The sequence below is a fragment of the Chamaea fasciata genome, unplaced genomic scaffold, assembly GCF_029207755.1.
Source record: "Chamaea fasciata isolate MVZ Bird 193981 ecotype frontalis unplaced genomic scaffold, bChaFas1.0.hap1 SCAF_4, whole genome shotgun sequence".
In the NCBI taxonomy this organism is placed as follows: domain Eukaryota; kingdom Metazoa; phylum Chordata; class Aves; order Passeriformes; family Sylviidae; genus Chamaea; species Chamaea fasciata.
The window spans coordinates 24,761,402-24,777,442 of NW_027094089.1; the positions used below are offsets into that span (position 1 = coordinate 24,761,402).

Consider the following 16,041-nt stretch of genomic DNA (forward strand, 5'->3'; position numbering starts at 1 on the left):
AGAAATGTTGGATCAGCTTCTCTGCTGCTACAAAAAAGTTCTACATTTCCACACACTATTACTCATTCATGGCATTATTCAGTTTAACCACCCACCATGAACTGACATTCATACCAATCCCCATGAGTTGTAGCCATGCCCCTCTCACATCAGTAACCTGCAAGTATGCATTTCTCCCACTTTCCTAAATTAATTGCTGTAGCCCAGTGTCATTATTTAATCCATGAAAGTAACTGAACCCATTAGAGCTATTTGCTCACTCCTGCCCCAGTCGAATGGGGGAAGAGATTTGGAATGGTAAAAGTGATAAAATTTTTCATTTGAAATAAAATCAGTTTAATAAGTGGAATTAAATGACGTGAAATTAAATCTAAATTAAAAACAACAACAACAACAACAACAATAGTTTGTAATGAAAAGGAAAATAAAGAGATGGACATAAAGGCAAATCATTCAAATGAAAACAATTGCTCACCCCCAATCCACAGATGCCAAGCTGATGCCTAAGCAGTGGTACTTTTGCCAACATCCCCCCAGATGTATATGCTGAGCATGATTCCATGTAGTGTGGAATATCCCTGTGGTCCTTTGGGATCAGCTGTCCAATAGATTGGATCCACACCAGCTATTGGGAAGAAAATTAACTCTGTCCCAGCCAGATCCAGCACAGTCAGCAATCCCCAGGTAATATTTTTGTGGTTTTCATCAGGAAGTATTAGGGATTATTGTCTTGAATCCAATAGACTTGCCTGCTGTTATCAGCCTTGGCAATGGCCAGCTGTATGTCTGCTGTCGATCTAACTGTCACAAATTCCCCATATTGCCCTCATTCAACATTCCCAAACAGTCAGTGTTGTCTACAATTCCTTTGTAAGGGTGCTTTGAGCAAGGTAATGTTATCTAGAGCTCATTTGTAAAGATTCTTACATCTACAGACTCAAGATGAATTGATCAGCATAGTTTGATTCTTCAGTGAATTCAGAGTGTCCATGAATAGCAAAATCTCAAGAAATGCAAATTTTAAGTTTTATACAGATAAATATTTGGATGACCAAAGTAAGTGGAGACAAATGGTAACTGTGAGGTTATATCAGATGAGTGTAAGTAGGTGTATGTAGTAAGATAACGGGTTGGTTGCCTTCTGTGATTGAATAGTATAAAATTTTTGACTAGATAAACTTTGGCAGACACTAAAATTCTGTGCAGTTGTATGAAAAATTTTAAGGCTTTCCTATGAACAGAAGTACTATATCCATCAACAGTGAGGGAAGCAGGCATTGCTCAATGCTTGTGAGTTCTCTATTAACTCTTGAGATGAGAACATGCCATGACATACTTCTACTTATTTATTTTAAGAAAGAGCGTTTATGAGTTGGAGTTAGCTCTTTATTAAGATGAAAAGACTGTGATAGTATATTAAAATCTATTTACTGGTTCTGTGTCTAAGGTTAATGCTTAACTGAGAAAGGAAATCTGTAGCTGAAGCAGTATACTTAATTTACTGGCAGTTACATCATACAAGGGAGCTGAATATGTGCATCCAGTTAACTTCAAAAAAAAGCTGGTCTTAGAATGACAGCTATATGACACTAATATGCCTATTTAGTGATATCTTCAAATAATCTTGACCTAAATAAATTCCACAGACATTTTGTCACTCAGTTACAGGCAGTATTTTAAAGGAACTTGATTATTTCTGACAATGAGAGTTGTAACATAAAAGCAAGTTGTTGCTTATAAGCAAACTGCCACACCTATTTCAAAACAGCTTTAGTAAATGACATAATACAGTTTGTTTTATTTTTTTAAATCAAAGGCAAGAAAGCATTATTTAAATACTGTTTAGATAGATGTTTAGATATTTTGTAGATGAATATGTCAATATGCTGTATTTCAGAGTATCTGAAAACACAGGAACTTCTGATGGTGACATTACGTTGTGTAAAAAGTTTAGTAGCTCATTTAATTAGTCTTCTCATACATCAGTACGTTGTCCATTAAGGTTTATATTTATGTCCTGGATAATGTTTGTGGGAATAAGCAGTATATTTTAGTGCATGAAAATTACTAAGTTTGGGGGCAGGGGCCCAGGGGAATGATGGGAAGTCATCTTTCTGTTGTATAATCCTTCCTCCTGGTCTGAAGCAGAAATGATGTGCTAATGCTATGATAGGTCCAAGTTTACTTTGATTTTATCAGGTAATTTCAAAGGAAAGTTGGTTTGACACTAATGGAATAAATACTTCCTGGGTTTGTATCCAAGGAGTTTCAGTTTGTCTTTGACTATAAATATTATTATAGAAAATCAGTAGTTGGCAGTTTTCTTTGGATATCGTATTATTTTGAATTATGCTGTATATTCATTTGTGTTTGGTCAGAGCTGATGTTATTCCACTCACTCAGCCGTCCAGAGGAAGACAGATGATCTGACTCGCTGTTCACAGCCAGAGAAATGGAGAGGTAAACAGTTACAATTTTTTATTGAGTTTATTCACAGTTTGTTATCTCCCAGTCTTTGAAAATAAGGTAGAACTCGTAGCTAAAAAGTAATTTGTCAGTTTAAATATATGCTTTTAATTTTCTTCTGAGAAGTTCAGGGTGTTATTCTGATGTTGTATGTTGTTCTGTCAGTCATGGGAGGTATTTTCCCATAGACATCTTTAGTAGCTGGAAACATTTTAATATCAGTTTTTTGGCTTTGATCCAACCAAGATGATAAAAGAAGATAGAAGAGAGATGCAAAGAAAGAAAGAAAGAAATAATTTGGTTCATTTCAGGCTATTAAATATTTGGCTTCATGCCAAGTATTTTAATTTCAGGTGGGCTAATATCATTCTTCTCCACTAAAGGATAGGCAAATTTAGATAACAGAAAGGCAAAAATTAGGATAAGATTACCTCCTCTTTGTTTCCTTTTTCATCAGAACTATTTTTAACTAACATGAATGAAAAATAATAAAAGTGAGAGGTTTTTACCCTGTCTGTAATAAAAAGTTGGTGAGTTGCTAGAGGTATCTTAGGTATTTTGATTCACCAGCTGAGATGACCTGACAAGCGATGACTTCTGAGATGTTTAGAGCTGAATGTTAACCTCCATCATTTAGGTATCTGCTTCCTACTTTTTGCTGTGAAGAACAGGAAGACCAGGCAGTACCATGTATATCACACTGCAGCAGTGTGAAACGGCTCAGTTTGGCTTGGGGGCTCTCATGCAAATTCTTTTATTACGTTTGTTGAGGGAGTGTGGCTTTGCATTCAAAACTACAACCTTTGAATACCAGTTTAGGGCTTGAATAAATTCAAACTCTTTTAGCACAACTTGTTCATAACTGTGAAGTTTCACTTTTCTCCCAAACCATGTAGAACTATGAGTTATATATGATTAGGATGCAGCAATAGGAACCATGAATCATTTGCTCCAGTTTTATGAGTCTTTGAAGATTACAGATGTAATGCTGTCATTGGCTATGATGTGCTTTTTGTAGTTTCTGGATCTGTTCCAAGCTGTCCATGTGAAAAGGCATGGCTTGAGATCAGTATCTCAAAAATTTCTAATTTCTAAAATTTCTAAAAGACAAAGATCTGTGTCAATTCTAGCTACCTTTAAGCATGCAGTATTATTCCTTCCTACAGGAAGAAGCCAGTCAGATCTGCGAAGGAGGTCCCGTTCAAGGGGACGGATTCTCCTTGGAAGCACTTGTCTCCATGGGCTGGAACCAGGTGCCTTAGTGTCACTGGTTAGATGGGACGCTGCACACAGTGGCAAGTTATTTTCAATCAGCTCATTAATAGGTTATTAATGGTTATTTATCAATAACCATTAAATGCAGAAAATTGCTGCTGAACAATTGGTGTCTGATGGAGGATCTCCCACTAGGGTCAGTGAAGCACTTGTGCATCCTCTGACTGCCTCTGGCATAGGAAGACTCTCATTTGTTTATCAGAATTTGGAATCTTCACTGTAGATTTTCCTACTACCTTACATTTTTTGTGACCTCTGAAAGCTAAATAGAAACCAATGCTATTTCACACATAGCTAATCTCTTGTAACATTTAAGGAAAGTATCTTCAGCTAAATAGGGGATGATATTTTTTCTGAATGATATTAGTGATTAGGAGAAAAATATATGCAAAAATGATCTTAATTGGAGGGGGTTTAAATTTAAATTTAGCTTTTAGGACCCTACCAGGTATTTTCTTCCCCAATTAATTACATGGATATGAACAATTTTTCTGTTTTCCATTAGAGATCAAATGATCTCATAGGTTTTGACAATTCTACCTCAGGTTAGTAAATGTCTCTTGTTTTCAAAAATCAGGACTCACAACCAGGAGTGTCAAGGAAAGAATTCATTGCAGAGATTAATTCCAGAAAGATACAGCAATGTTATTAAATATTTTTGATTACTGGAAATGTATTTTGAAAACTTTATCAACTTTAACCATTTGATTTTGAATTTCTCCACAAACCCAGATGGCCTATTTGAGGCAGCCAAACAGAGCAATTGGTTGAGAATTGTAATTTTGCAAACTTCTAAAAAATGAGAGTATTTTTTCAGGGCTGGTTGCAGCTGTGGTGAAAAATTGCAGAATTGTTTGCCAGTCATTATGGGTTGCAGATGGGAGCCTGAATTCTTGCAGCCTCCCAGTTCCCACTCAGAGCAATATGGAACATTTCTTTTGGAACACCACCACATGTTTTTTTTTTAATTTAGCAAGTAAAGATATGGTTGAGAGTCCACTGCCATTAGGAAAGAACTCCATATACCTTGGTGTGGGAACCTTAGTTCATGTCATTGAGGACCAACCTGCTCTGAGTTAGGGCAACATAATTTGTTCCATATAATTAGGATGAAGGATGTTCATAATCTAGGGATGAAGCACTCTTTTGTGTACCGGTGCAAAACACAGGCATGGTAAAATTATACAGTGAAGCACTGAGCTGGTGTGGTTTTGAACTCTGTATAAGAACTCCTATAGATTAGGATAGGAAAATATAAGGATTAGCAGATGTGCCATGCTTATGGTTTGCATAGGAATTACAAATTAAAAGAACTAAGAAAAATACGCATTTAACATATAGTTTTTAGGTGGATACTACTTCAGACTATTTTTCATTTGTATTCTGTCTATCCCTGTATTTATTTCTAGCTGTATTTTAGTGTACTGCTAAAAACCTGTATAATGTGTATATTCTTAATGGGTCGGTGCTTTTAAGAAAAGGATAAAACCAGTTATAAATTTTCAGTGCTTCTGAGTACTCTGTTCATTGTGAAGTTGGAACACAAAAACTCCATGCTGCTTTGATCAAGAATGTCATGTTGTCTTTCTCTACATTTTGTCTCTATTTTGTTGTTGTTTGGATTTAGGTTTTTTTTTGTTGGTTGTTTGTTGTTCTGTTTTGGTTGTTGTGGGTGGGTTTTTTCCAAGGTTTTGTTCATTTGTTTGTTTGTTTTGGTTTGGTTTTGGTTTTGGGTTGTTTTTTTTTTCTGTATGTAGTTACCTCCAGGGTACTAAAGACAGTAATAGACAGTCTACCGTCAAAGTAGTAGACAGTTCAGCAACCATCAAAGAAATAATGAAGCATTTCCTTTAGAGGCTGTAAAGCTGCTCAGAATATCACTTCAAGGCTAAGAATAGCACAGAGAATTTAAATTACAGTGCGGTGTTGAATTTTTCTGCTACCTCAACAGTGTGAACTTTTTTTTCTTTGGTTTAGGAAGACCCTATGATTATTTGAATCTATAGGCTGCTGGAAAACAGTTACTGAAGTATGAACTCAAGACGATGTTATCTGGGGACAAGGTAGAATAAAGGCCCCAGGAATCAGAAAGACAATGTTTCTCTCTCATTATTTTGGGTCACTGAAGATTACATCTGAAAAGGATAATCTCAGATAGGTATTTCTAGGCTCACATATGGAGAAGTAGGACAAGAGATTATTTGACAGCTCAACACAAAATTTGTTGGTTAGGGTAGCTGGTGCCAAATATTCAGTGTAGTTGGCAATAAATTCCTTTTTATCTAGCTTAATCTCTTTGCTAAAATCTGGCGTAACTAATGCATACTCAAAAAAAAAAAAGAATAAGGAAATGTTCTGTCTTGGATTAAGGCATAAAAACTGATTAAAAATGGCATCTCTTCCCAGACTCTGGAGTCAGGAAAGCAGGTAAACAGAGGAGAGGGCTACCTGTAAAGGCCTCTCCTTTTTCAGGGTCAGAAAGTTCCCTAGGATCTTGTACGGCCCTGTTGTTTCAGTGAGTGGAAATTCAGCTAACAAACATGTCAGTTCACTTCAATAATAGTCCTACTCCTGTAAGCAAAACAACACTGTTAAAAAAGGATACATTTGTGAAGAAATTGATTTTAAGATTTAAGTTGGCTCAATGAGAGGCATTTTAAGAAAGTCATTTGTCATCCAAAATAGTACTGATGTTGCCTCTGGAAGTGTTTTGCAATAGGGTTGTAGTTAGAGTAATACCTAAGTTTGTGCGAACACAGCATAAAAGGCAACAACTGCAGAAATCTGGCTTTGAATCTCATATAGTAATGGATTCTTGTGATTTTAATATGTTTTATGTTAAAAAGTCCCATAGAGTTAACCAAAATACTGTAGAACTCAGTGACTGCATAATAGATATTATGCTCACTTTTGTATTTTGACATGTATGAAGATAGTTTAAAAATGTAATTCTGTTCAGACCAGATTAACATGGAATAAGAAAATAATCAGGAAATTCAACAAGTAGCGTTCTACTGATTCTGTAGGTGTTCTGTTTTATTTACTTAATACGATATAATCAAGATTTTTCCTTGAAAACAGTAAACAGATCTATCCCAAATGTCCCTGAAATCAAAGTGCAAGTTCTCTCTTGTGGTGAGCAAGAAATCTTAACTTTTACTATACAGTCTTCCTGAAATGGTAAAAACTGGTGTGCAATACAAAGCCAAAAGTTTAAGTAAAGTAGCTCAGTAGGCTCATGGTCAGCACTACTTCCAGTAGCTGGCATACTCTTAACAGAAAAGAATTTCAGTGGGATATTTTTTTTCATTAGTGCTTTTGTACTGGCAAAGAAGGGAGTAAATTGCTTAGTGACTCACCCTGCAGCTTGATAACATATGAATGAGGTGTGAGGTCATGTTCTGCCATCCTTAAAGTCAATACTTAACCTCATGGGTGTTTATTTGCTCTCTGAAGGTGATAATGGTCTGCCTTACAACACCAACACTGTTGGTTTTAAAACAGCAAATTACATTATTATTTTATTATATATGTGTATAAAACTTGTTACACAGTCTGTCCAAGAAGGAAGTGCTTCGGGAGCTCAGATGTTTCAACTAAAGATGGTATGTGCAAGTTCCTGCATCTTTAGCGATCAAAAGCAGATTTTGAAGCAGTTTTAATAGAGTCATAGTTGTATGAAAGATTCAGAGAAAAGTTTTATAATTTGCAAGTCTGAAATGCCTGGGAAATGTATCTGGAGCTTACAGGCATCTTCATGATGAATACTCAAGCTGAAAGGAGATTTTCGTCTTCCTGTGGCACGCACAGATAGAGCTGTGATTCTCACTGAATATTTGTTGTGCTGCTTTCATTTTGTTCGGAAGGGTGTGGATGGATAGCAAAACAATGTTCCCAAATTAAAAGCTCAGAAGACCTTAAACTGACCTCTTAAGTCCACATAATAACAAAGCACCACTGAAGGCCTGACCTCGCAAACTCAGAAGGCACAGTGCCAAATAATCTTGTACAGTATAGGAAAGCCAAAATATTGAACCTTATTTTAGCTCTGCTCTGACAGATGCACTGCAGCCTTAGGCTCAGGAGCTTTATGTACTTTTCTGCTCATGAGTAACATTCAGCTCAAGCTTGTGGAGAAAAAAAAAAAAAAAAAAGAAATGCTGCATGTCCACAAGTGGAGGTCGCCTTGCTGCGGGGAGTGCAGACTCTTGTACTGGGGCAGGAAGTGGAGAGTGCATTGCTCTTTGGGTTTTTTCTCTGCTTGCTTGGGAAAGGATGTTGGGAAGTAGATACAATCGAGTAGTGAAGTGGCAGTCCAGGAAACACCAGTGCTTTGCTGGTGAAGGCTGGCAAGAGGTCCATGTCCCTCCTCTGGCATTTGTTTACAAGAAGTCAGGGTGTAACTCTTATCACTTCAAGTGACTCAGTCTACATGAGTTGTGTCGATGCAAGGTTATATGTAGTGAAATAGAAACCTATATTAGACCTGGAGTAAAAGATCTCTGAGGATTTAATTCCAGTTCCCTTCAGGCAAAGGTCCTTCTTAGCTCAGCCCTGAGTCTGGGTACCATGGTGCAGGCTACCCTCAGCACAAATGTAACAGCTAGAAATTTTTTGTTCAGATTTAGATATATTTGGTGAACTGCTAAGGCCATTTCCTGAACTATGGAGTCAGTCCTAAGAACTGTGTTTAATTACATAAATGCACTCTCATCCCCCTCAGATGGAGAGACAAGTTAAATGCTCCTGGACTAAGTTATCTGCAGAGAACTTCATCTGAGTGCTGTCTCTTTTAGGATACTTGACTTGCAAGGAGTCTTTATAACAAAGTGTTAACTGCAAAGAGTATTTGTAGTGGCCAAATGTCTGTTTAGGGCTCCAATGTGGGAAATATTCCTGCTCAAAAAAGCTCATATGTTAGGAAGTTTGTGTTCTGACAATGTGGTGCTTTTATGAGGATAAAAGTACAGTGGGAACACTTGGCTGCTCCTCTGTAACTTATGCAGCATGCATAATGCTTTTATGGTAAAATATTACATTTCTCTTCTTGTAACAAAATAGCTAAAAATGTTAAGTCAGCAGATACAATAGAAGTGCTGCATAATGATCTGTTTAGTCTTATGCCTTGTCAGTGCATGCATAACTTTCTACTTTATACTTTGTAGTTGGATTGCTGTTTATTATATTTGGGAATCAGATGTCAGAAATTTATTTAGAGGTTCATATTGGCATTAAAAATTGTCACAATGACAAATGACAAATATGGTATGCGGGACTCCAGTATGTCTTCTATGTGATGAAATTCAAATGTGATTACTTCAGTATACTTACATACTTGAAACTTGTCAGGAAGTATGTGGGATGGAGTAAGAGCAAGGTTTGCATTCCTTCCAGAGTGAAGATGGATCATAATGCCTGGTGGGATTTTTATCCAGAGACACTTGCAGTCATTAGCCTTGTCAGGATTTATTTTTTTTAATCTGAGTAGAAGGAACTGTGGCTAACCATGTATACAGTTACTAACAACATTATGATGGCAGACCTAGGTGCTGTCAGTATTATCTCTTGTAATACAGATATTTCTTAAGCTGTGGTTACAGAGGGTGGTGTGTGATCGATGAAGGGTGAGGCAACCTGAGAAGGATGTGGAATTTTTTTTTTACAGTTCAGGCAGAGAGACATCTCCTCTCAGACCTTCCACACTGTCTCTTGATTGTTTTTCCTGGATTTTTGGCACAGTCTTGCCCAGGCAGCAGAACCATTTGCACCATGAAGAACTGAAAGGGCTTGGCATTATCACAGTGTTTATGGAGGCAAAAGTCACTGCCACTTTGTCTGGGTATAGCACAGTGCCCGTCATAGGTGGCCCCAGATAAGGTGTACTGATGAGAAGCTGAGAGCTCATCTCTTCCCATACACATCTCTAATTCCAGGAATGTTGTATCAGTGTGCTCCACCTTGCTTGGGAGGGCAGCAACTATAGGAAATGTTGCAGAATTTGTTACGCTTATGAAAGGATACATTGAGTTTAGATGGTGTACAGCTTTATCTTTTCATGTTCTTGTGAAATAGTAACTTGCAACCCTGGGACACTTCAAGCCTGGGGCATTACATAAAATACTTGACAACAAATATTAATACTTGTCTTTTCTGTTCTGGTCAGTTGTCCTTAAAGTAACTCCTGCAGACTCCATCTGGCCATCCTTATGTGACTTTGAAAAAGTCACCACTATATAAACTTCATCTGACTGTTAATTTATTATGTTTGGTTTTTTTTTTTTTTCTTTTCCAGACAGATGGAATAGTAAGAAAATTCCCTTTACTGCCAATAAGCAAGAAAAATTATTATATCATATTCAGGTGCTTCCCTCTATTCCATTTATACTGCATTGCAATGATGTTATGAAGGGAAGGGTAAACACACATATTCTCTGCCAAAGTGCCATTCTCTGCCATTCTCTTCATGTGGAAGAGTGAAGAAAAACAGGGAAACAAAAAAGTGTTGGAGGTTTTCTTGTTTTTTTGTCCAGAGGGCTGCATTAGCAGGACTTTCATATATAAGATGCAAAGGTGTTGTTCTGTTTTCTTGTTGCATGTGAACCTTCAGATGGACAAATATGTTGTAGATGGATCTTAGCCTTCCAACAAGAGGGAAGGAATAACCATGTTAAGTGATCAGCATGTAGGTATCTCTAAGTGGTCTTTTTAAGTGGGATGATACTTCTTTATGGTAGGATAATCCTCCATTTCTTATGTTTTTTTTTTAGGTGACAAGGCAGCTATCTTCCATAATGTGTATTTTATATCTGAGGAAGTAGTGATCAGGCTTCCATTTATGACCTTGAGAGCTGACTCTTAGTTGATGTTAGTTAAAAAAGATGAAATCACAGACTGGAAAAGCCTGTGCAAGACTTAGAAGGAGTGAAACACGCATGCTGGTATTATGAATACTAGCCACATGTGGACCTGCTGGTAGATTTTGAGAAGTTTGGATTTTGCACAAAGACTCAACTTTGCTGTAAGCCCAAAGCAAGAATAATTTCCAATTTTTGCAAAAGGACGATCTTTTAGGATCTTATATTGAATTAGTTACTTCCAAATTAAAATATATTCATATAGATATATAGCAACTTTCAGCTCTGTTCTGAGGCTCTTTATTAGACTGCCACAAATGGAAAACCAATGTAACCAGCTTCCTACCTGTGCCCCTTGTTTCCTAACAAAGAATGTGACAGTGGTAGCAAAGTTGTCAGAAATTACATGTTCAGGAAATCGCAGTAGCTGCTGCTTCTTCCTTAGAGCCAGTACAGTCAGCTTCAGCTCAGCAGAGCCACCATTAACCACCAAACACTTCTCCAGAGAGGGTGTTTCTGAAAAAAGTTTTAATCTAAATTAAAACATTGGTGATTTGTCTTGACTAATACAAACTACTTAGGCTTGTTCTTTATATCCTTGGTAGTAATTATATTATGCAGTGCTCAATCTACAATTGCATTGTCAGTTAGACTCTGGAACTAAAAAACTGCCCTCATTGTATATAGATGAGTTTACACCCTCCTTTCTTGTCTTTTTTTAAGGAAATCGTTTCTCAACAATTTTTCAGTCCATCTGGAGAGGAATAATTTCCTGAAGGTACCCACTGACTTTATTTAGATTTTTAGGACCACTCCTTCCACAACTAAACTGGAATCGATATCTCCATTTATCAGAAGGTTGGTGGGAAAGAAATGCAGGCAAATATGTAAGAATAAAATGTAAAATCCCCTGAAAACCAACTTACATTCAGAAATATATGAAGAGATTTGGAAATGCCCAAAATGCTCTGATGTTCTTAAGCATTTCTATCCCCTTTCACTGAGCATTTTGGAAAGGTTTCCAAAGCCTTCCACTGATGAAAATTCCAGACTTTTCATTAGATTTACATTCCATATTTATGTTAGAGTTATTTATAAAGTTTGTGTAATAGCTCACTTTTTCTTCTTTGAATCTTGTCCTCAGTAAACTTGGAGACCAACACATCTGCACTTTTCTGATGTCTTCTTTAAAACATCACTTATTACTGGAAACATTTTTTTCCTACTATTTTTCTATTTGTCTTGTTTTCTTCACTCCATTAGAATTTTCCCAATATCTTTTTTTAAATATGTGGCCTATGGCTGGACCCTAAAATCATACTTTATCACCCTTGGAAGCGTTACTTTATCAATCCTGCATATAACACTCCTATTTATACACTTGTCTGCTTTTTTTTTTCCCCCCCCTAAGATGATGGCAACACTGATTCATGTTTAGCTTTGATTTATTCTGATATTGGTGGGGTTTTTTTCCTTTCTTTTTTCTTTTTCTTTTTTAGAACTGCTGTCTCTTCATTTACCTTCAATCTTCTATTTGTCATGGCAGTTTCTGCTGAAATATTATATATATTATTTGTCCTAAACTAAATTGTAACATTTTTCTAGCTGTTTCTGCAGTTTGTCTGGATATTTTAAAATTCTTAAAATTGTATTCTCCAAGGCATTTTCAGTCTTTCATAGAATCATCTAATTTTTAGGGTTAGGAGAAACCTCACTGAGTCCAGCCACTGACCTAGCTCTGTCCTGTTCACCACTAAGCTGTCCCCAAGTGCCACACCCACTTTTATTTTTTAACCCTTCCAGGGATGCTGACTCCACCACATCACTGGGCAGCCTGTTGCAATGGTTAACCTCTTAAGATATTCTGTGGTTCATATCTCTGTCTTTGATGCAAATATTTGTCAAGGTCCAAACCCACAGCAGAACACAAACTTACACAACAAATTATTTGTAGCTGTTGAGGACACTTGTTAATTTACTTGTAAAAATATCAGGTCATATAGTGTCAGACTCCTAACTAAATTCACAAGCTCTGTTTTCCCACTGAGTGGTTTGGTGTAAGTTGCTTACCTGTTCATTTCATAAGTACCTGGAAATAATATAAATAAATGCTTTGTCGGATGATCTTTTGCTGTATTTTTTTCCTGGGAATTCAGTTGCAGACCACTGAGTCTAAAATTCCTAGTTTTTGCTAAACTGTAGGGGGTTTTTTTGTTGTGGTTTGGTTTTTTTATGGTGGTGGTTTTTTTGTTTGTTTGTATGTTTTTGGTTTTTTTTGTCTCCTGATTCATCTAGATTCCGCTGTTCAATGCAATTTTCATCTTCTGGAATTTCCCAGCCTCCCTTAATCAGAAATTCAGAAGAGATAACTGAAATGGTTCTGCCTGGTCTTGAAATACAGGGATATACATTTTTGATGCTATCCCTGTTTACTCCAGACTGAGACATGTTTTGGCTCCAGATAAGATTAAATATAGCCAGACTGTCTCCAGTGGCTGTTCATCCTATAATGTTTTGAAAGCAGTCACTGAAGATCCTACTATTTTCCTAGCTGACCTGTCCTAGTGCTTAAATATAATTCTGGATGGAATTTTTTCCTAATGTCCTATGCAGACTTCTGTTTTTTAAAGTAAAGGATTCGCTCCCTGCCCCACCTTTGGTTAACATGGGAAACAATTGAATTCTTTATTTCACTTTTCTGCATGCTTGAACTTTATTGTCCTGCTCTCCCTAGTATTGCCTAAACTATGGAAACCTGAATCCTTCTTTTTGTGTTTTGGAAATCAAGCCTCTTAATTGTTGCTGGTCTTTCTTGTGTTCTCTTTAGCTTTTCTAATGGATGGTGACCAAATCTGGATTGAGCACTTCAGCTGAAATTATCTATTTTTTATAAGTAGTACAAAAGGAAAAACACATCAATATTATGCCCCATATTCTTTTTATTACTTTGTAGACTGACAGTTCTTTGCAACTGTATACTTACATATGCTTTAAAAATGCGTTACAAGACATTCCCTTAGCCCTAGGGAGGAGTGCTAGCAGTTCTCTTCACTGACAAAGTGTAATTCCATGAAAACGGTGTGAGACTTCAAGGAAGACAAAAACTCTTCATCAAATGTAGTCAGTTTGAAAGAATGAAAAAATAAAAAGCAATAATGGAACCAAAAACCCTAATTGTAAGCTCTGCAAAGACAACTTGGCTAAATCAAATTTGTTCTTCCCTGATGTACTTACAAAATGGCCAGCTAGCTCATGGCTTTTCAGAATTTAATTTGCTGTACCTAAAGTGAAGGGAAATTCCCTCTGTGGCAATTTGACTTACCCCACAATACAAGCAGAACCTAATTTTCCTACTAGAATTAAGCACTAGTGCTTTCCAGTTTGCAGTCTGGGTTACAAGCCACTTCTCCCCTTTGTATAAAAAGTCTTGCCACATTTTCACAGTGAAGCTTCCCAATGTTGAATAAAAAGGATGAGTAAGGTGGAGGCAAGCACAAAGTAGTGTTGGCTACTCAGGCAGGAGAGGTTAGCTGCTCATTTCAGGGATTTTCCTGCAGCCAACATTAGTGTGGTTTTATTGACAATCAGTTGCCTGCTTTGCCTATGCCTAAAGCTATCCCCTTTTCAAATGAAGTTACTGGGAATTCTGCTTGGCGCTTCTCTGTGAGCCTTATGCCAAAGGTTAGAAATTTCTGTGATGCTCCAAACCTATCCATTTTGGTCTGTCACTTGATTCTGAAGTATAATTTGTAGGACTCTACCTACAGCTAAAAAAAAATAATTAAATTTTTACATGAATGTTAAATTAACAGTTGGAAGTCTCCTAAATCAAGATTTTTGATTCTTTCCTCTTTCTCATTCTTTTTGTGAAGATGAGTGATTTGTTAACCTATGATGGTGTCTGGCACATAAGCTGCCAGAAGGTAATTAGCAGGGCTGTGTCTGATTTAACACACTGGCACAGAGGCAATGCTAGAGTTCAGAAAATATTGTCAGCAGGCCTGGCCAGCTGACGTGTAAGGTCCCCCAAGCAGGAGAACTTATTTTCCATCTTCAACAGCACTAATAAATAATAAACAAACACACAGACTTGTAAGGGAAATTTAGTTCCTTTGACACCTGGACCTCACTAATGTGAGGTAAGAGAGATGCTGTCCTTGAGCACCCTGTTTCATAGTTATGTTGGGAGTTTGTAGCAAGGCAGTAGAGGAGATTGTGGTGCTACAGCCTGGGTACCCATCCTACCCACGACTTAACAAGAGGCCTTCAGAAAACTGAAGCTACAAGTAGATAGAGATGTTGTACAGGAAGTGGAAAACTGTAGCAGAGGCAACCTTGTCTTGTTGAAGGAGGTGTCAGTGGTCCCTTACTTAGCAAGGACCTGTGAGCCAGAGGGACCGCAGTGACTTCTCTTCTTTCTCTGTTGTACAGTGCTATTTTCTCTAGCATCATGGCCTTTCTCTGGTGTGGCCATCGCTACTTCCACTGGTGCAAGTGAGAGGCTTAGAATTTTGTGCCCTATGACCAGATTTGTTTTACCGATGCAAAACTCTGATGACTGAAATCTGAAATCCAGCTGGGGTCGGTATCAGACTCTTATAATGTTTTGAGCATAGAAGAAGAGCTCAGAATCCTTCTGCAAAAATTGTGCTCTTTGCCTGCTCTTTGTGCTTGGAAAAATGCCTGGTCTTTCCCCTCAGAGATAACTGGCAGAGCTCTTTTAAAATTTAGTACAGGTACTCAGTATGATGTTCTTGGTTATGCTTCAGGTGACACACAAGTGATCAAATATTCCTGATAACTATAATTTCCCTGAATATATGAATGGCACAATTTTATGAATAAGTATCTTTTCCTTCTACTGGTATTACGTTAGTATTACTGTGCATATGTGGTATTACTGTGCATATGGTATTACTATGCATATGTGAAGTATAGGTAAACTAATAGATAATTGTAATTTTTTTTTTTTTTGTTTTAACTGAGAATGCAGTAGCAGAACAGACTAGTAGTCTTTTCAGCTTAGTATCCTTCCCCTTGGAGTGGTCAATAGCAGATGGCTAGGGAAAACTGAGAAATTTCAAAAGCTGTAAATTACTCTTCCTCTCATGATTTTATCAGGCTCTAGCAGTCAGTATTTTAAGAAAATTCCTGAAGGTTGCGTCTGTTGTGTTATATTTATGTACTCATTAACTCCTGAAGTCAATTAACACACTTTTTAAATCTAGAACTTATTGGGACTGTTATGATCAGTGACACCTAATGACAATGAATATAATAGTAGTAGTAGTAGTAGTAGTAATTAATGATACTAATGATAATGATAATAATAGTAGTAATAATAATGATAATAATAATAATAATAATAATGACCCCCTTGAAATTTATTCTAAAATCTCCTTTTGTTTTAAATCCACAACCCCAAAATCTCATTGTGGATAATTGC

General features: G+C 36.9%; 1 long non-coding RNA gene across 2 annotated transcripts in view; it reads left to right on the plus strand.

Moving 5' to 3' along the window:
- The window catches only part of LOC136288844 (uncharacterized), a 67,503-nt gene that overhangs the window by 32,026 nt on the left and 19,436 nt on the right, over positions 1-16,041 (plus strand). Inside the window, exons 5-6 of one of the 2 annotated variants that reach the window (XR_010720600.1) lie at positions 2,379-2,460; positions 3,633-3,729. The exons of the other annotated variant lie outside the window; for it this stretch is intronic. This is a non-coding gene — a long non-coding RNA (uncharacterized lncRNA). Of the gene's footprint in view, positions 1-2,378; positions 2,461-3,632; positions 3,730-16,041 lie in introns of those variants that run through there. 2 annotated transcript variants of the gene reach the window in all.